A 17,737-nucleotide genomic window follows, 5' to 3' on the forward strand; every position below is an offset into this window, starting at 1 on the left:
GAAAAGATGTTCGTTAAGATCTCTGGAATTCCTTGTTTTCCAGTGTGCTCCTGAACTTGATTTCAGAAAGCAGTGGTTATCTATATACTATCCTGGTATTTTGGTATTGCTTTCCCAATTTGGTAAGCAGCAACACAAACAAATAAAAGCAAAGCACTGCAGTTAAATAGCAAGAAGCCTCTACTCCCTAAAAGAATGTAATTACAAATAAAAGACTGATATCTGAAAGATGTACAATTTGAGTCAGTAGTCTCTTTGTATATAACCTGCAAAACACTGGTCGTAAAATAGCTAAAGAGTACAGAAGTACTCCTTAAGTCAAACTTGGGTGGGGGTAAAGAAGAGCTGAGAGAAAAGAAAGGGACAAGTTCAGTGATGAAACACAATGGACATATGATATTGTGTCCTTATTTCTACTCCATGGGGTCAGCATAGATGTACATCAGAAAAAGAGGCCTCCCACTAACAGGACTTTCCAGCATCTCTCCCTGTACAGTATTGCTCCAATATAGCAAGAGGAGAGGGAAAACAAAATCTCAGAGGGAGGAACAAGTTTCAACATAAAAAATAAGTCACTAACAGGGGTGTGTGGGTGGCTCAGGTCATGATCTCACAATCCGTGGGTTCGAGCCCTGCGTCGGGCTCTGGGCTGGCAGCTCAGAGCCTGGAGCCTGCTTCGGATTCTGTCTCCCTCTCCTTCTGCCCCTCCCCGGCTTGCACTCTGTCTCTCTCAAAAATAAATAAACATTGAACAAATTTTTAAAAAGACCACTAACAGACATTTTGTTTGGGAGGAGGCAAATCACCCTATGAGCCAATGGATAAGGGAAAATCTTAGTATCTGAAACAACCTTAGAGGAACTGTATCTGGATACGGAGTCTGGGGTGGAGACTGAGAGTTATCAGCAAATAATAGTGATGACCTCATAATAAGGAGGAAAGCAATCTCAAGTCAGATGGTGCGCAGCAAGAACAACATGGAAAGAGAACAGATCTACAGAGTTGGGAAATACTAGTAGAATAATAAGGACCCACTATATGTTCCTAATTGTTATGCTTCAGAGTTGCATACATAAGATGTGTAAGAAAATGGAGAGTAAATTGCATTTAGTTCTCACGCCCCAGTGTATCAAATTATTTCAACACATCTTTATTAAATGCTCAACCTTGGGCAGATGACCTTTCTAGCCTCAATTTTCTTTTCTTTGAAATGGAATGTTATCACCCTTATTGAATTATTTATAAGGCTTGAGGAACTGTTGGTCAATCCTTATCATAGCAGTGTCCGTCACATGGTAAACACTCAATAAAGTGCTGTTGTTTTTATTTGATTGTCATATCATCTTCGTAAATGCCCACTGAAAGAGTCATTTCCAGTGTTGTTTTACTGAATCCAGTGGAACCAATATAAAGGCTCCAGTAAAATCAGCTGCGTAACACTCTTCAGAGAATGCTACTTTAAAAAAGTTTATTTCTATTTGGATATATTAAACGTTATACTTGAACACAGAGGATGCTGAGAATCTATCATGTTAAAATCCTGACTTGGGGTATCTACATTATCAAAGCAGCTTGAAGCTTAACAGTGTCCAGTAACTAGAAGCCTAAAAAAAGAAAAGAGGGATTTTTAGAAGGTTCTCCAAAAGCAACAGGATAAAAGTGCTATTGGCCTTGACCGCATGATGAGGGTTTTTTACCAAAGGGGAAAACTTAGTCCAGTTGATCATCCCAGCCTAATTGATTAATTGTGGGTCTGACCATCTGGCTGATGAATGCTGACACCCAGCAGTGATTACTGTGTAACACAAATCCGGATGTGCTCTCCCTGATGCCTCCCACAATAATGGCAACTCTGAACTTAAGGTTAGTTTATTCAGGCCTCTTGGCTCAATCTCTTCATGGAACAGTGGTTGTGGCAGGGAATATTTTACTAGACCTGGTCAAGCATTATCTTCTCTTATTTCAGTTACCCCCTCCTTCCCAACTCCACGCCTACCCACTCCTGAGCCCTCACTTGCCTATAATCACTTTTCATGCAAAGCATTCCATCTGTAGTTTTCATCATACTGTCTGATTCTCTCATTTCCGGTTGCTCTATTCTGAAAAATATTTGGTCTAAAAGACCTGTACTGCTATTTCACAGGGAATCCTATTGAGACATTTTTATTGTATCTTCCTTGCCACTGGTTTGCTTTAAATCACTCTGAGCTTCTAAAGTAAAAACAAACAAACAAACAACAACAGCAAAAAACAACCAATGTGTGTGTATACGTGTGTGTGTGTGTGTGTGTGTGTGTGTGTATTTGCTCAAATTCTCCATGAGGTTAATAGAATACAAGGGTTAATAGAAGATAATTCTTATATCTTGAACATACATCTGATCCTCAGTTAGGAGTGTCCTATGGAGAAGACTCTGGAGCATTTTTCACTCCTGGAGAAGGAAAGCCAGGCTCCTGTAAATCACAGGGATCAATAGCAATGCCACCCACAAACCCATCTACACCTGGAGATAACATGCACGTAGGAGAGTTCGCTAAGCAAATCAAATCTGAATGCATAAATATAAACCCGGGGGATTACAACCAAAGATTTTATTAGTTTTTGTGGGAAGGCATGAGGGAGTAAACTGACACAAAGTGTCTTGCACAAGCTTGGCCAATGAGTCACAACCAAGCGGGATCATCCATTTCCTCTCTCCTTTTCCCAGACTGATTTCCATCTCAAAATTCATCATGTTTCTTGTTCCCCACAGATGCTGAATCCTTCTATGTTCCAGGCTGGGTTAGTGTTAATTTTCAGTAGACGATGGCAATAGCACGCTGAACTACGGAGTTCCAGACTGGGAACTGGGAAATGTTTTTTGCCTGACTGTCAGTAAACAACTATGTGTCTAGGGCAAGTCAAGTCCCTTAACTCCCCGTGTCTCAGTCTCTTCATTGAAAAATGATAGGGTAGGACCACATGAACTCCATAGTCTCTGCCAACACTAAGATTCTATGGTCCTATAGCTCATTTCCTTTTTCTCTCTGGCATCAACTGCTCAACCACTCTGCTTATAGTCATTTCTCTGCTCTCAGTTGCTGATGGAAAAATATCTCCTTCATTTACTACCCGGTATTTGGTATTTGTAATCCCGTTTTCTCTCTCTCTCTCTCTCTCTCTCTCTCTCTCTCTCTTTCATGCTGGATATTTGGAGTCATAAACACAAACATATCCAGATAGATGCTTTAAATTTGAAGGCATTTAAGGAGAATAGCTTTCCCATGTAGAGCATTTAGCATAGCTCGGCATGGAGGAAGCAAGCCATCCAAAAGTGGAGCAAAGGGGCCAATTCACAAATGAGAGGAAGCCTTTCATAATAAGAGTCTCCAGACTCTTCAATTTCGATAAAGCTAAATGCTACCAAATTCCTACTACTTTTCCAATCAATCTCAGACATCATCACAGACACTTGGGACTACAAATTTGAGGACCGGCACTGGCAGTGATGCACTTCTTATTTCACCTCCACTATGTATTGCCAAGTAGGATTTAGGATGGCATAGTAATAAGAGCCAAGAGGACAATCTGTCATTTATTTTCCTCCAAACTTTTCGAAATTTCCCATTTGGGCTCTGTTTCCCAGTTTTAATTTGGTAACTGCCATTTTTCAGCATTTCTTTTAACAGGTTACTAATAATTTCTGATACAGGATCTCATATTTCATTTTGTGCTGCTAGGACTGCTGTTAATATTTCATCTGCCTTCAGTTCAGCTCAGAATAAAGGCTGCTAGGTTTTTGATACACTGTTAACACTTTGGTTCTGAGGATTTGATGACCAGTATTCATCCAGTTTGTCCATATCTTGTTGGGTCAAAGTAAGAGATTGCTTATCTCGGAAATATCTCAGGGTGTGGTATACATTCTAGGAATACTTCAGAGTTTTTGTTTTTGTTTTTTTCTGGATATTTGATGAAAACAACAAAAACAAATTTTTGTGTTTGTTCTCCCAGGTAACTTGCTATCTGCTTCAGTGGTAGTGTTCTGGAAGCAGAATACAGTGGCTAAGAACCAGGGCTCATAGGGATATCTAGGTTCAAGTTCTGGCTCTGAAACTTACCACACATATCATGTTAGGCCAGTTCCTTAACCTTCCCAAGCCCCTGTTTTCCCACTGGTAAAACAGAGATAATAATAGTATCCACCTGTATTGCTATGAGGATTCAATAAATTAAAAAAAAGTGCTAAGGACTTTCCGAGTTCCCAGTAAAGGATGGGTGTCATTATTACCCTAGTATTAATAATCTACCAATTCACATTACAGTGTTATTTTGCAACATCTTTTCAAGGACAACAAATCACTTTTGAGTCCAGACTTCTGTTGTTTCCTTTATTATATAGTTCACATTTAAAAAATTCTCAGTGAAATCAAGTAAAATATTTTAAAGTTGATCCTTAACATGACATATACTTAAAAATAGTACATAACATCATATCATTATGTCACCTTTCAATGTAGCATCAGATTCTCAAAGTTTTTATTCATCTAATAGCCAGGCCTAGAGAAGGTGCCTTGTACCATACCAACGCTAATCCATTCCATAAAGAGATGGCTTATCATATTTACTTTCCCATACTCCCAAAGAATACAGATTATTCTAATATTCTTTGGGTATGTATTATTCCAGGTCCATTAGGAGAGAGAAACCACATAGCAATTTGAACAGGAAAAGTTTAATATAAAGAATTATTAACTATAACAGCGGATTGCAGTAATGAGGGAGTAGCTAGTAAGAAGTAAAGAGAATTCTAAATTATATAAGAATAGCAAATATAAGGAGCAATCATTACTTCTAGGGCTGAGGCACGGTGCCCAGGGAAGAGTCTCCTGAAACCCAGGAGAGGGACCCAGATTTTGGTGGACCAGGCATGGATATTTATGAATGGTTGGCAGAGAAACTGCTGGGAAGCTGTACCGGCAGAACTTGCCGGACATCTGCACTCTGGGGAGCAGGGTGGTGTCTCACCTGAGGCACTCTGTTACACGAACCACCCAGTGTGAGTGTGTGTGTGTGTGTGCGTGTGCCTGTGCGTGTGCGTGTGCGTGTGCGTGGGTGTGCAGGCGTGTGTGGTGGGTGCTGGAGGGAAGCTACCGGTCGCTGGGCCCTGGAGAGGCTACATGTTCTTCAGCTGCTGGACCCCAAGGCAGTTGTGTGTGCTGCAGGGGCCGGGCCCTGGAGAAACCATGTATACTGCTGGAATCTGCTAAAGGAATACCCAGGAACCAGGAAGGAAAACCACATCTTCCTGAAACTTCTTTCCAAACCCCCTGCTGACTCCCACCAGCTGGGAAAAGAAACATATTTAAAGAACTCAGATACATCTTCCTAGGGAATGTAAGGAAGGGTAAATTTGGATTTGAGAGGCAATGCATTGATAACTGGCCCAGTTATCATTATTTGCTCACATATTTTATAAAAATACTTAACTTTGCTGATTACAATCCAATGTTCTGTTTACCTTCACTAATAAATTAACTCTGTACGGCTAAATAAATACTGTCAGAATTAAGGAAAATAACATTCTATTAAATAAGAGTAGAAATACTAGTATTTGTATAATATTTTCCCTCAAGTGCTGCCCATGTATGTTTTACTTGTTTATAACTTACAGATCAAGAAAAAGATGTACATAAATACTAAACTATTGACCTGAATTTATGCATCAGTAATCCCAGTCCAGAATCTTAACTAAGTGGGTAATCAGAGAGCCATTACAAAGAACCCACAGCTTCGAGACAGGTAAAAATTATCTTAATTATCATTTTTACTTTTTTTTCTCCTTTTCTTTTTATTGACTCGAGAACTCGTATTTGCTGTTGACTCATTTTTTGGGGAGACTGTTAAGTATAGGTTGCTAGTTTTCAGGAAAATGTATCATCTATTTAGCAGGAAATTTTTCCTATGGTTCCTGTACTATATTGTCATATCCTCAATATCAAATAGAGAAGCATCAGGAAATGACCCATGTGGTGCATTCTTCAAGGTACACAGTGATCACTCTTAGAATTGGTTTTGCATATGAATAGGGAGCTATCTTGCTGAAATACTGCCCCTGTTTTGCCGAATTCCTCAATTCCTTTAAAAGGAAGCTTGAATCTGGCAGGCCTGGGTGGCTCAGTCGGTTGAGCATCTGACTTCTCAGGTCACGATCTCTTGCCTCATGTGCTTAAGCCCCATGTCAGGCTTTGTGCTGGCAGCTCAGAGCCTGGAGCCTGCTTCGGATCTGTCTCCCTTTCTCTCTGCACCTCCCCCGCCGACTCCATCTCTCTCTCTCTCTCAAAACTAAATAAACATTAAAAAAAGGGGGGGCTGTACTTTTTAGTCTCTAATTAGAGGTAGGGTTTTAAAACACAAACCTCTGACATTAGGAAAGGTTGTTGTGGTGAGAGGCTGAAGGCACAGTAAGCAGTTCTGTGGGGAGAGGGACTATGGAGCACAGACTATGGCCTCGTATCGACAAAGACCACAAAGCACACATCTCACTCATTTACCCGTTTCTACCCAGGCCTGGCCACAAGTTGTAATGCCCTCACTGTTATGGGAAGGACCTACTTGCTTCTTCACAGTTGTGTTTTCTGAAAACCAGTGGTATCATCGAGCCAAGCAAGCCTTGTTGGGCCGTCTCGCAGTCGTTGGAGGCAGGCAGGCGTATCTAGGATGTTCTTTCGTTTGTGTTGTGTGTGAGGACCGAGGTTAAATCTCATGACCCTATACACATTTGATCCCCACCTCCCCAGCAAACACCCCCCCCCCACACACACACACATCTCTCCCTTGCAATTTCTGAGTCCAAAGGGAGATGATGACAAAGGAGAGCCGTATGTCCACGTGAATCAGGCGGGCGAGTCCCTTTTATTTTAGTTTGCCCTTCTGTTCAGCAGGCTTTTCTGCTCTGACCCACTATACTTACCCTGTCGGCTGCTCTTACTAGCAACATGCCTTTTTAATCAGCCTTCCTGGGGTCTGCATTTGATTACAGCATTTGTGTTCTATTTTGATTCTTTTGTACTGTGCCCTGTGGTGTTAGCTTGAAAGGTGTTATTTATAAAATGAAATTCTATTGTATTGCCACTTGGATTCAAAGAGGACATATAATATTAATGCAGAATGTATTTAATAATATCTTGAATCTATTAAATCAATTTCTTCATGAGAACACAGAATGGGAGGGAGGCCAGTTGGTTAGTAACCAGGTAATGAGATTTAAGAATTACCTGAACTTTCCTTCACAAACACTTGTGAAAGCCGGCACAAGAATCATTCTCTTAACGTCAGGGTTTCCAGAAGGAGGCGACTACCTTTCCTCAGCCAGCCCAGTGCAGCATGCACCTGTTTAAACATTCAATTGTGAAGGCCAAACATTTTCCTAGGCCCTTAGATGCAAATTTTTTGACTAAGGAAACCATGAGGCGAAACACGGATATGACTTTTTTACTACCTAGGAAAATTTAGGTAAAGAGGGAAATATAATCACCTGTTTCCAAGGAGCTGCTTGCAAGATTTGTAAAAGAAAAAAAAAAAGACATTTCTTATGTTCCTGACTCCTCTGGAAAGCAGGCTAGGAAAATCCTAGTGATACTAATAATGGAGGCAGAGTTTTCAGGGTGGCTCGTTTAGAATGATGTTCTCACCTAGCGTAAGTGCAGCTTTCTTTACAGCTGCTGGTTCTCTACACTCAAATGCGTATGGATTAGATCGATGAAGAAGTCCCTAGCTTCTCTTCTAATTTTAATGCATGCCCAACACTGAAACATTATATCACAGTACCACAGCTTGCTTATCACATCTGTTGCTGTACACATGCCATTCTTCCCCTATACCCTTCCCACCCAGCCCCCACCCCCACCCCCGTTGATACAACTGAAATCATCAATGGCTAAAGTGCTGTTTGAACATGGAATAAGGAAGGATCCAGTGTGGAAGAAGTCTGTCGGGCCCTACAGAACTTGCTAAAAGAAACTGTCACACCCAAGGAAAGTTGGCTGTGCAGTTCTGGATGACAGCTCCTAGATTTCCAAGTGTTCTCACTCACTGGCTCATCATAGAACTCCAGGAAATCTAGGGTCCAGTTTCTAATCAGGAAAATGGGAATAATTACATTTATCTTTTTCTACATGCATTTGGGCTTCTTTAGGGTTGATGAGATAATAGTTCTGAAATGCTCTAAGTTCTCTGCAGTGACGGTAGGATGCAAATGCACAATTTTATTAAAATGATAATTCAGACCCTCTTTTGGGTTCTTCAAATCCAGAGATCAGAAACAGTGATGAATGAATTTGCACCCCTTTGGGAATAATTATATACCCTCATTCATAAATAACATCCCAAATCCAAGGAGTGAGGATGTGTTGGGAAATAGACATCTCAACCTCGAATGCATCAAATTACAAGCTACTTATATAAAAAGATCATATTATTCATTTCTGTATCCATCCAGATTTCACCATATTGATTTGCATTATGTAAGTATTCTACTCGTATTTCTTGAATTGAACTGAAAAATGAGATCATACAATTTTAGAGCTGAAAGTAGCTAGAGACCATGTAAGTCCAGTTAACTCATTTGGCAGGTGATAAAACCAATGCCCAGATAAATTAATAACTTATCCAAGTGCAATATTAGCAATGTTACAAGTCTTTGGAGGAGTTGTTAAAGATCTGCCATTGAAAATCTATCCCTCAATCAATTAAAACAAAATAGATGTTCTTTTGTCAAATAAGAAGCACTCGTCAGATCAAATAAATCCAAAGTATTCTAATCTAACCAGGGAGGCTGAAGTCTAAAGTAACAAGTAAATTTCATTAAATGGCTATAGACCATAAGTGTGCTAAAACTGCCAACTTACTAAAGTTGCCTATTTTATTTATTTTTAAAAAATTTTTAAGGTTTATTTATTTTGAGAGAGAGACAGAGAGAGTGAGCAGGGGAGGGGCAGAGAGAGAAGGAGAGAGAATCCCAAGTAGGCTCTGTGCTCTCAGCATGGAGACTGATGAGGGACTTGAACTCACAAACCATGAGATCATGACCTGAGTCAAAACCAAGAGCTGCAAGCCTAACCGACTGAGTCACCCAGGCACCCCTAAAGTTGCCTTTTTAAAACACTGTGCCTATCCCCCAATCCATTGGTGTACTTCTCAGGTAAAATCGAGGTCGTACATATAAAAAGTAATATTAAATCTTTGAAATTATATGGGATTCATGGTGGTGCAATTTAAAGATGAGATTACTTTTATCTATTATTTCAGTCTACTATTAAGCCATGTAGTAGACCTGTAAACCAAATTTAAATTCTAGGTTTTGGGAAATAAAATAGGACAAGAGACTTTATCCTTTGTTAAATAAAAAAAAAAAGCAGGCCTTATAGTGAGAAAGGCAATTTCTCTTTGGTGGAAGTTGCTTATACAGTATTTGCAGAAACAAGTTGGTTTGACTCTTGGCTGAGTCAAGAATTGTCCGGTTAAATTAGTACCATAACAACAAAAGTCAGTCAAACTATCCTTCTGACTGATTTGATTTTTTTTTGAAGAATATTAATTTTTTTCTTTTATCTTAAATCAATCAAAACATTTAAATTATTAATTAGAATGTAAGCAACTTGTAGTCAGAGTTATTTCAATAACCTCCTAAAAGCTGTAGCAGGGTGACTGGCATACAACAGACCCTGAATAAATATAAAAACTTTAATTGTTGTAGAATAGTAATCGAGGAAATCTCCAATGAGCAACTTTTCGTTTTTCAGAAGCTCCTAGCACACTGGAAATCCCTGGTCACAGAGAACAGAACTTGGAGCAAAAGGAGCAAAAGAGTGCTGCGGGAGTGGTGCTTCCAGTGCTTGGAGGGCCTGTTGGACACTACTGTTTGTGTATCACCAAAACTGGATTCTGGAAACACAATTGGGCTTTCACAGGTCAAGTTCAAATTATTACCTTGGTATTTCAGCCTCCACTTCTTGCTCTACCTTGCTTAGGCATCCCAGGTCCCAATCCATCCCAACAAGTATTCTGGGGTAGAGCAAGACTATGTTAGTTTTCCCCTTTATCCTGGTATTGTCAAGGGAGTCCTAAATTTTACATTTTCTCTTCTATTATCTCCATAATTTGTGAAGTCATGTCTGGACTTCTGGGTTGAAATATTATGCGTTCATTTACTGTGATTCAATAATCATCTACTGTGTGTGAGACACTAGGAAAATAAAAAGAAATAAGGCTTACTTCCTGCCTTCAAATAATTAAGGAATTCACAATGCGGTGACTACTTCTCATATACAGCATATGTGTTCCTGCTCTCAGCTTTTGTTCTTCTCTTGTTGGAGGGTCCTATCGTTATTCTTTTATTGATCTCATTGTATTAGTTACTCGTAGTCCAGCTTATGTTCTACCTCCACATACATCATTTTCTAGTTTTTGTGGTACACATTAACTTCCCTTCGGTTCTGGTGAACACGAATAAGAGTTGACACGAATGCCCCCCCAATACCCATTCCCCCAATTCCTCCTAGCTACAGACCCCTATTTTGTTCAGAATGGTAATGTGCTCAGTCCTGGATGATGACTTGTGATATTTCCAAGCCAATTATGACAAATCTGTTTCCTGATTTCCTTGCCTCCCTAGCAACCAACGGCGGCTTTGGGACCCAGTTCTAGTCAGTAAGTTCCATATGGCAAATCTGCTGAGAAAGCTTTTTCTCTTCTGATAAAGGCAGAGGTAAAAGGTGATCCTTCGGCATCTCCCTTCCTCCCTCTTTTTTTTCTCCTTTTCTAAGTGTTTATTTAAATTCTAGTTAGTAAACATATAGTGTAATGTTAGTTTCAGGTGTATGATATACGGATCCAACACTTCCAGACAACACCTGATGCTCCCTTCTTCCCTCTTCAACATAGACATGATGCTTGGAGCTGTAGCAGCTATTTTGTGATCCTAAAGCAACAGACACAAACAAAAGGCAAAGAGAACCCCAGAGATGTTGGCCCTGGCTTTATCACACACCAGCAATTCCCCACCTCTGGACTTCCTGTTCTGTGAAAAACACAAACCCTTATTGTTTAAGCCACTCAAGTCAGGATTTCTGCTACTGTACATTTTCTAATCAAGAAAAAAACTTTCATAATTTGAATTATCCAAACTATTCTTCCTAACGAGATGGCAAACACTGGTTACATTCTTGGCATTTAATAAATACTCATTTGCTTCCTATCTTGACTATGTATACTAGGCATTCAATATACGTAATGAAATTCTCATTCTGAAAGCAGGAAAGGGGAAAATTGTACTAAGACATGAAAAGAGAATTAAACAAGGTCAAAAAAGAAAAAAAAATGAGTCTAAAATAAGAAGTTCTATGAGAAGAATTTGTTACAACCCAGTTCAGTTACAACCTATAATGAAAGAATCTTTCTAAAGTTTTCCAAAATTAGTAGAAATATTTTTTAAGTAAGAAATAAGACATTAGAATAAGCCCCAAAGGGATGAATATTTTAAAGAAGAGATCATATAAACAAGATTTCTATTAAATACAAAGAAGACAATGCAATGCAGTTCCAGCTGTATTAAAACTAAGTGAGGAACCAGCATTGTTAAATATCACTTTTAAGGAGACACTTTCTCTGTCCCTTAGGTAGCAGGACTGACTCATCCAAATGCTCAAGTTCTTAGCATGCTAATTAGTTTCCAAAATCTTTCACCTGGGGTTTAACCCATGCTTGAGGAAACTATTATATATAGCATTTGCTTTTGGAGAAAAACTACAGAAGCTGGGACAGAAGCTATTTTCAAGCCTTCCAAATATTACAGGTAATGGGGAACTGTTGAGAGAAAGAAGTAGCTTTGGGTCGTTTTAGGTTAGTGACCTTTAATATAAGGTGTGATTTAATCAGAAGCCAGAGTAATCATAGCAGGAGGTGGGGAAAAGGACTCAGAGCTGCCTGGAGTTAGTGATGACTTTGGTGGCCACTTTCAGCTTGAACTCAAACTGCAGGATTCTGTCAGAGGCTCCACAAACAAAGGGCTGCATTATGGAACACATCTTGTATTCCTTTGTGAAGGATTCCACAACAAAGTTTCATTAGTTCCCCTCCCCACCACATTTTTCCCACTTCCAGGCTGCAACCTGTCCAGAAGGGAAACTTTCTCCCTCAAATAAAAAGTTAAGTTGAAAAAAAAAAAAACCCGACTTTTTTTTTTTTTTTTGTTAGGAACTGAATGAAATTGATTTGAACTTTATACTGACAGGGAAAACACTTTTTTGTTTTAAATATTTAAAAAAAATTAATGTTTATTTTTATTCTTTTGAGAGAGAAAAAGAGAGAGCATGAGCAGGAGAGGGGCAGACAGAGGGAGACACAGAATCCCAAGCAGGCTCCAGGCTCTGAGGTGTCATCTCATGAACCATGAGATCATGACCTAGCCAAAGTTGGATGCTTAATCGACTGAGCCACCTGGGTACCCCACTGGGAAAATACTTCTTAAGCTAGGTGGAGAAAATTAATCTCATCTGAAGAATTTCCAACTAATTCAGCAACAGTTAGCAACGACTGTCAAACTCTCTGTCTAGATTTATCATTTTCTGATAGTGTTACTCTGTTGGCTATACCGCTCTTAGAGGGTCACCATGCAATATAGCATTTTAAAAAATTTTTAACGTTTATTCATTTTTGAGAGACAGAGAGACAGAGCATGAGCGGGGGAAGGGCAGAGAGAGAGGGAGACAGAATGTGAAGCAGGCTCCAGGCTCTGAGCTGTTATCACAGAGCCCAATGCAGGGCTCAAACTCACGAACCATGAGACCTGAGCCGAAGTCAGACAGTTAACCGACTGAGCCACCCAGGCACCCCTCAATACAGCATTTTATAGGCAAAAATGGAAGACTGAACATTGATGATGCATAGCAATATATTTTCATAAATAGTATCTTTTTTCAAAATAAAATTTATTTTTGTGCTTGATATGAGGATGTTCTAAGATTAAACACAATCCTATGCTATCATATTTAGCTTTGGTGTATAAAAATCTATTTTCTAGCCCTGTGATTTTTTTTATTAATTACTAACTTAAGACCCTTCCGTTACACGATATTATTTTGATCGGCTGTAAAAATAATTTAACTGCTGAACAGATTTTTCCCTTTTAACATTTCAAATGTTGGCTTAATGTTTGTCACTTAGATCCCTATAAAAGTGACTCAAGTTTACAAAGTAATACTGCATAGAACATGTCTTTTGGTCTGAGTCTGGGTTGTGCATAGGCAAAGCTTAGATGGGAGCCCCCAACTACCAAGTGGTATTAAAAACGTTAGGCTTTGAATTTCAACAGGTGACCCTCTTCCTTCTGACTAGGTCTTAAAATGGATGTAACATTCCATCACCTCTTGGGCAGAGTGGGAGACTGAACCAACTTCATGGTAGCTGGAAATCAAGGCAAGTTACATGTGGGATACCTGGCTGTTCATTCGGCTGGTCTTTTTTCATTCAAAATACATCACTTTTAGACTCAGGATTATGTCTTGTATATTGGGTAACCATATCTTCCCATCTAATTCCAAGTGTCCAAGCACAATTATTAACAGTGGTCACTTATACTCTCAAAAGTGGCCCAGTTTGGATGATAAATTATAGGGCTATCCTACATATGAGCTTTAAAAAACTTATTTATAACACGATTTGCAGTGATAATCATTCTCTTTAGAGCAAATTAAAATAATCACTATTGGTCAACTTCTGTAAAGAGAGGAATAAACTAAAAGCTTATTACTTTAATCCCAATGATTCAACCGTAGAGATTTTGCCATCTCAAAGTTTATTTTAAGATGAGAGTAATTTTGGAATATCATATTTCTATGAATTATTTAGGATTCCTAATTTTAGGCAGTATTGGTTTTTTTGTTAGCCCTATTTCAAACAAGAAGGCTCATTTCCCCTTAAAATTTGTTATAATGAAAAAAGCACAAGATCTGAAATGAAATACTTTGCATCTTGGATTTGAATCCTAATTCAACTATTTGCTTCAATTGGAAAATTCAATAATCTCTGAGAACATCATTATTATTAACCCCTCCTAAACTGCCTTTAAGGACATTTTAGAAGCCATAAGTGAAAGAGCAATGTATATTGTAAAAAGGTAACATAATTTCAACATAGTTATTATTTATTTTTATAATAAAGACAGCTTATCCCTTTGCAACTTCTAGGACATTTGTATGCTGAAGAAAAACTGCTCCAACAGTAGCTAAGATTGAGCCACATGTGTGGGGGCTCTTCTCTGACACAGTTTCATCACATTTTGGGTGACACCTGTGCATGGCCATCGATGGCCCACAAAGATCAAAGGAGGAAAGACTAAGGACCTTACGCACTAAAGCCAGAGAATGAAAGGCTGAACTTTAAAGTACATAACTCTGGTCAAAAGTTTTATTAGTGGTTTCATGAGTTTATGATATAGATCATCTTTCCTCAAAAGAAAAGGGGAACATGGCAATAAGAGGGGCTGGAGTAGAAAGGTTAGTTCATGGAACAGGAGATTGTCTTTTTACTGGTCACATTTTTCAGACATTCCTGGATCCTATAGATACACTCCTCTTTCTTCCTGTTGATGTTCTGCTCTTTTTTCTCTGAAATTCTTTTTTTTTTAATTTTTAATCTTTTTTTTATTTTAGAGATTGAGAAAGAGAGATTATGAGCAGGGGAGAGGGGAAGAGAGAGAGAGAGAGAGTGAGAGAATCTGGGCTCAGCATGACGAGGTCTCATTACCCTGGGATCATGACTTGAGCTGAAATCAGTAGCTGGATGCTCAACGGACTGAGCCACCGAGGCTCCCCTCTTCTCTGAAATTCTAAATTCTCTGGCCCAGAAAAAACATCTGGGTGTTCAGACTTAATTCTTTTAAACCACCTGACATCAAAAATTATGTGAGAAGTGTTTTTAGTTTTTCATCTATATGAATGTAATCAAATTTTATTTTATGAATATTTTATTTTATTTATTTTATTTATTTTAAAATGGTTATCTATTTTGAGAGAGACACAGCCAGCCTAGCAGGGAAGGGGTAGAGAATCCCAATCAGTCAGCCCAGAGTCTTCCAGGTTTGATCTCATGAACCGTGAGATCTGAGCGGAAACCAAGAGCCCGAGGCTTAACTCTTTGAGCCACACACACAACCCTCAAATGCTTTTATTAAAAAAATAAATAAATAATGACCGGGGCACCTGGGTGGCTCAGTTGGTTGTGTCGATTCTTGATTTCAGCACAGGTCATGATTTCACGGTTCCTGCATAGGGAGCCCCAGCTTGGGCTCTGCGCTGACAGCATGGAGTCTGCTTGGGATTCTCTCCACCTCTCTCTATGCCCCCACCAAACCTCCCTCAAGATAAATAAATAAATAATAAAAACATGACTATCTGATTTCCCCCCACCTTGTCATTGTTTCAAAGACATTTCTTTAGGGACACCTGGGTGGCTTAGTCCGTTAAACATCTGACTTTGGCTCAGGTCATGATCTCCAGTTCGTGAGCTGGAGCTCCACTTCAGTGAGCCTGAAGTCACTGTCAGCTGTGCTTTGATTCTGTGCCTCCCTGTCTCTCTGCCCCTCCCCCACTCTTGCCCCTTCCCCACTCTTTGCCCCTCCTCCCTCTCTCTCCCTCAAAAATATTAAAAAATTAAAAAAAGACATTTCTTTAGAACTTTTAGTAATTGTAAGAAGAGTTCTTATAAATTATCCTTCATCCCAATAATTAGACATCCCAATAATTACGCTAAAAGGAGAGCTAATCCTGTAATATACGGCATTTTTGTCTGTTTAGATTGACTTCTCTGAGATTAGGGCTCTTGTATCTAATTTAAGGCCTCAAAAGATCTTTCAGTTTGTACAAGGTTCTGTCAGTTAACCCTGGAACCAATGGTCCTCAATTTAAATATACTCTGGTTGCAAAGATGGGAGGACCCAAAGAGGAGTGAATGGCAAGAGACTTCAGAAAGCAACAGAATGCCAAAACTACTTGGTATCCCTGGGCTGAAAAAGAGCTTTAGATATCTTCCCCCACCCCTTGGAGAGAAAAATCTCTCTCACACATTCCATCTATTAGAAGTTCATTTGTGTTTAACAAGCCCCTCTTTTAAAATGCAAATCTGCCTCGTGAACCTGTAAACCTCCTTCACACCTTATTGTTAATTACGTTGATGTTCTAGAATATGATCAACACTTAACTGATATTGGCAATCCAGGAATGAACAAATAGCTCAGAGTGGAAAAAGGGAATTTTTGGTGGAGAGGGACTGGAGGCAGTAGCGTAAGGATTTCATTTGTGAGCAACAGGGCACACCAATTATTTTGTAGTTTTCACCTAGGAGAGTGGCAGTAGCTGGAGTACCATAAAAGAAGCATTTTTCTTTTCTTTTTTAAATTTTTTTAATGTTTATTTATTTTTGAAAGAGACAGAGACACACACAGTGCGACTGGGGTGGGGGTGGGGCAGAGAGAGAGGGAGACACAGAATCCAAGCAGGTTCCAGGCTCTGAGCTGTCAGCACAGAGCCCAATATGGGGCTCAAACTCACAAAGGGTGAGATCAAAGGGGCGCCTGGGTGGCTCACTCAGTTAAGCGTTCAACTTCGGCTCAGGTCATGATCTCATGGTTTGTGAGTTCGAGCCCTGGGTAGGGCTCTGTGCTGACAGCTCAGAGCCTGGAGCCTGCTTCGGATTCTGTGTCTCCCTCTCTCTCTGACCCTCCCCCGTTTATGCTCTGTCTCTCTCTGTCTCATAAATAAATAAACATTAAAAAAAAATTTAAAAAGTAAAAAAAAAAAACAACCAACAACAAAGGGTGAGATCATGACCTGAGCTGAAGTTGGATGCTTAACTGACTGAGCTACCCAGGTGCCCCCAAAGGAGCCTTTTTCTTGATTGCCATTGTCTGACTGAGATCAGAACAGGTCTGGAAATCTGCCAACTTAAGTTTAAATATTCAAACTTTAAACTTCAAACTTTAAGTATTTAGCCATAGCAACTTAATTGAGTTTAGTGTTTCCTGGAAACCTTTCTAGCTAATTCTCACTATCTCTAAAACTTGGCAACCTTGGATTCTAAGACTGTTCTGGTTCAACCTACCAGCTCTGAAGCTCAACTGATAAGTGAATTCTAAAAATAAGTGAATGTGGGCCAGTCCTTTTTCATTGTGTCACTAGTCATTCACTTCTTTGGAGATTATGGTATGTAATCTAGAACACTGTGAGCAACTTTAGAAAATGTAAGATATATTATTTCTATATCTGTTTTAGTAAGTGCTACTTGATCTGGTATCAAAAGGTTGCAAAATTTGAATCAGACTTCAATTGACTTAAGTTACAAGTTTTAGCTAAACAAAAATTCAAGGAAAAATATTTTATGACATCTTATAATGTCATCTGTCATCTCTCCATTTATATGAAAAATAAACATGCTAAAATCTTCACTATTAAGAAAAGGGGTCATCTTTCCCGCCCAAATCGCTATTTTTAGTTTTCATGTGGTTGGATACATTTATAAACTATTACATAAAAACATATGGTTGGAACATGCTTATTCCTTCATGAGTTCCTCTTTTGAGGCTGCAGAATTTTCTTAGTTGTTCCATGTGCTTTTTTGTTGTGCTGATGACTTCTTGTTCTAAATAATTTTCTTCCTTTTCTATTGTTAATGGAATGAATTTCAATAAGGAAAAAAAGAAACC

At 39.1% G+C, this 17,737-nt stretch overlaps 1 protein-coding gene across 46 annotated transcripts in view; it reads right to left on the reverse strand.

Annotated features, from left to right (window-relative positions):
- The window catches only part of ZBTB20 (zinc finger and BTB domain containing 20), a 789,483-nt gene that overhangs the window by 306,860 nt on the left and 464,886 nt on the right, over nt 1-17,737 (reverse strand). For 28 of the 46 annotated variants that reach the window (XM_045036339.1, XM_045036351.1, XM_045036345.1 and 25 more), the window contains one exon: nt 7,257-7,371. The exons of the other annotated variants lie outside the window; for them this stretch is intronic. The gene's annotated coding sequence lies outside the window, so the exon portion shown is untranslated. The remainder of the gene's footprint in view (nt 1-7,256; nt 7,372-17,737) is intronic. 46 annotated transcript variants of the gene reach the window in all.

The sequence above is a fragment of the Felis catus genome, chromosome C2, assembly GCF_018350175.1.
Source record: "Felis catus isolate Fca126 chromosome C2, F.catus_Fca126_mat1.0, whole genome shotgun sequence".
Taxonomy (NCBI): Eukaryota; Metazoa; Chordata; class Mammalia; order Carnivora; family Felidae; genus Felis; species Felis catus.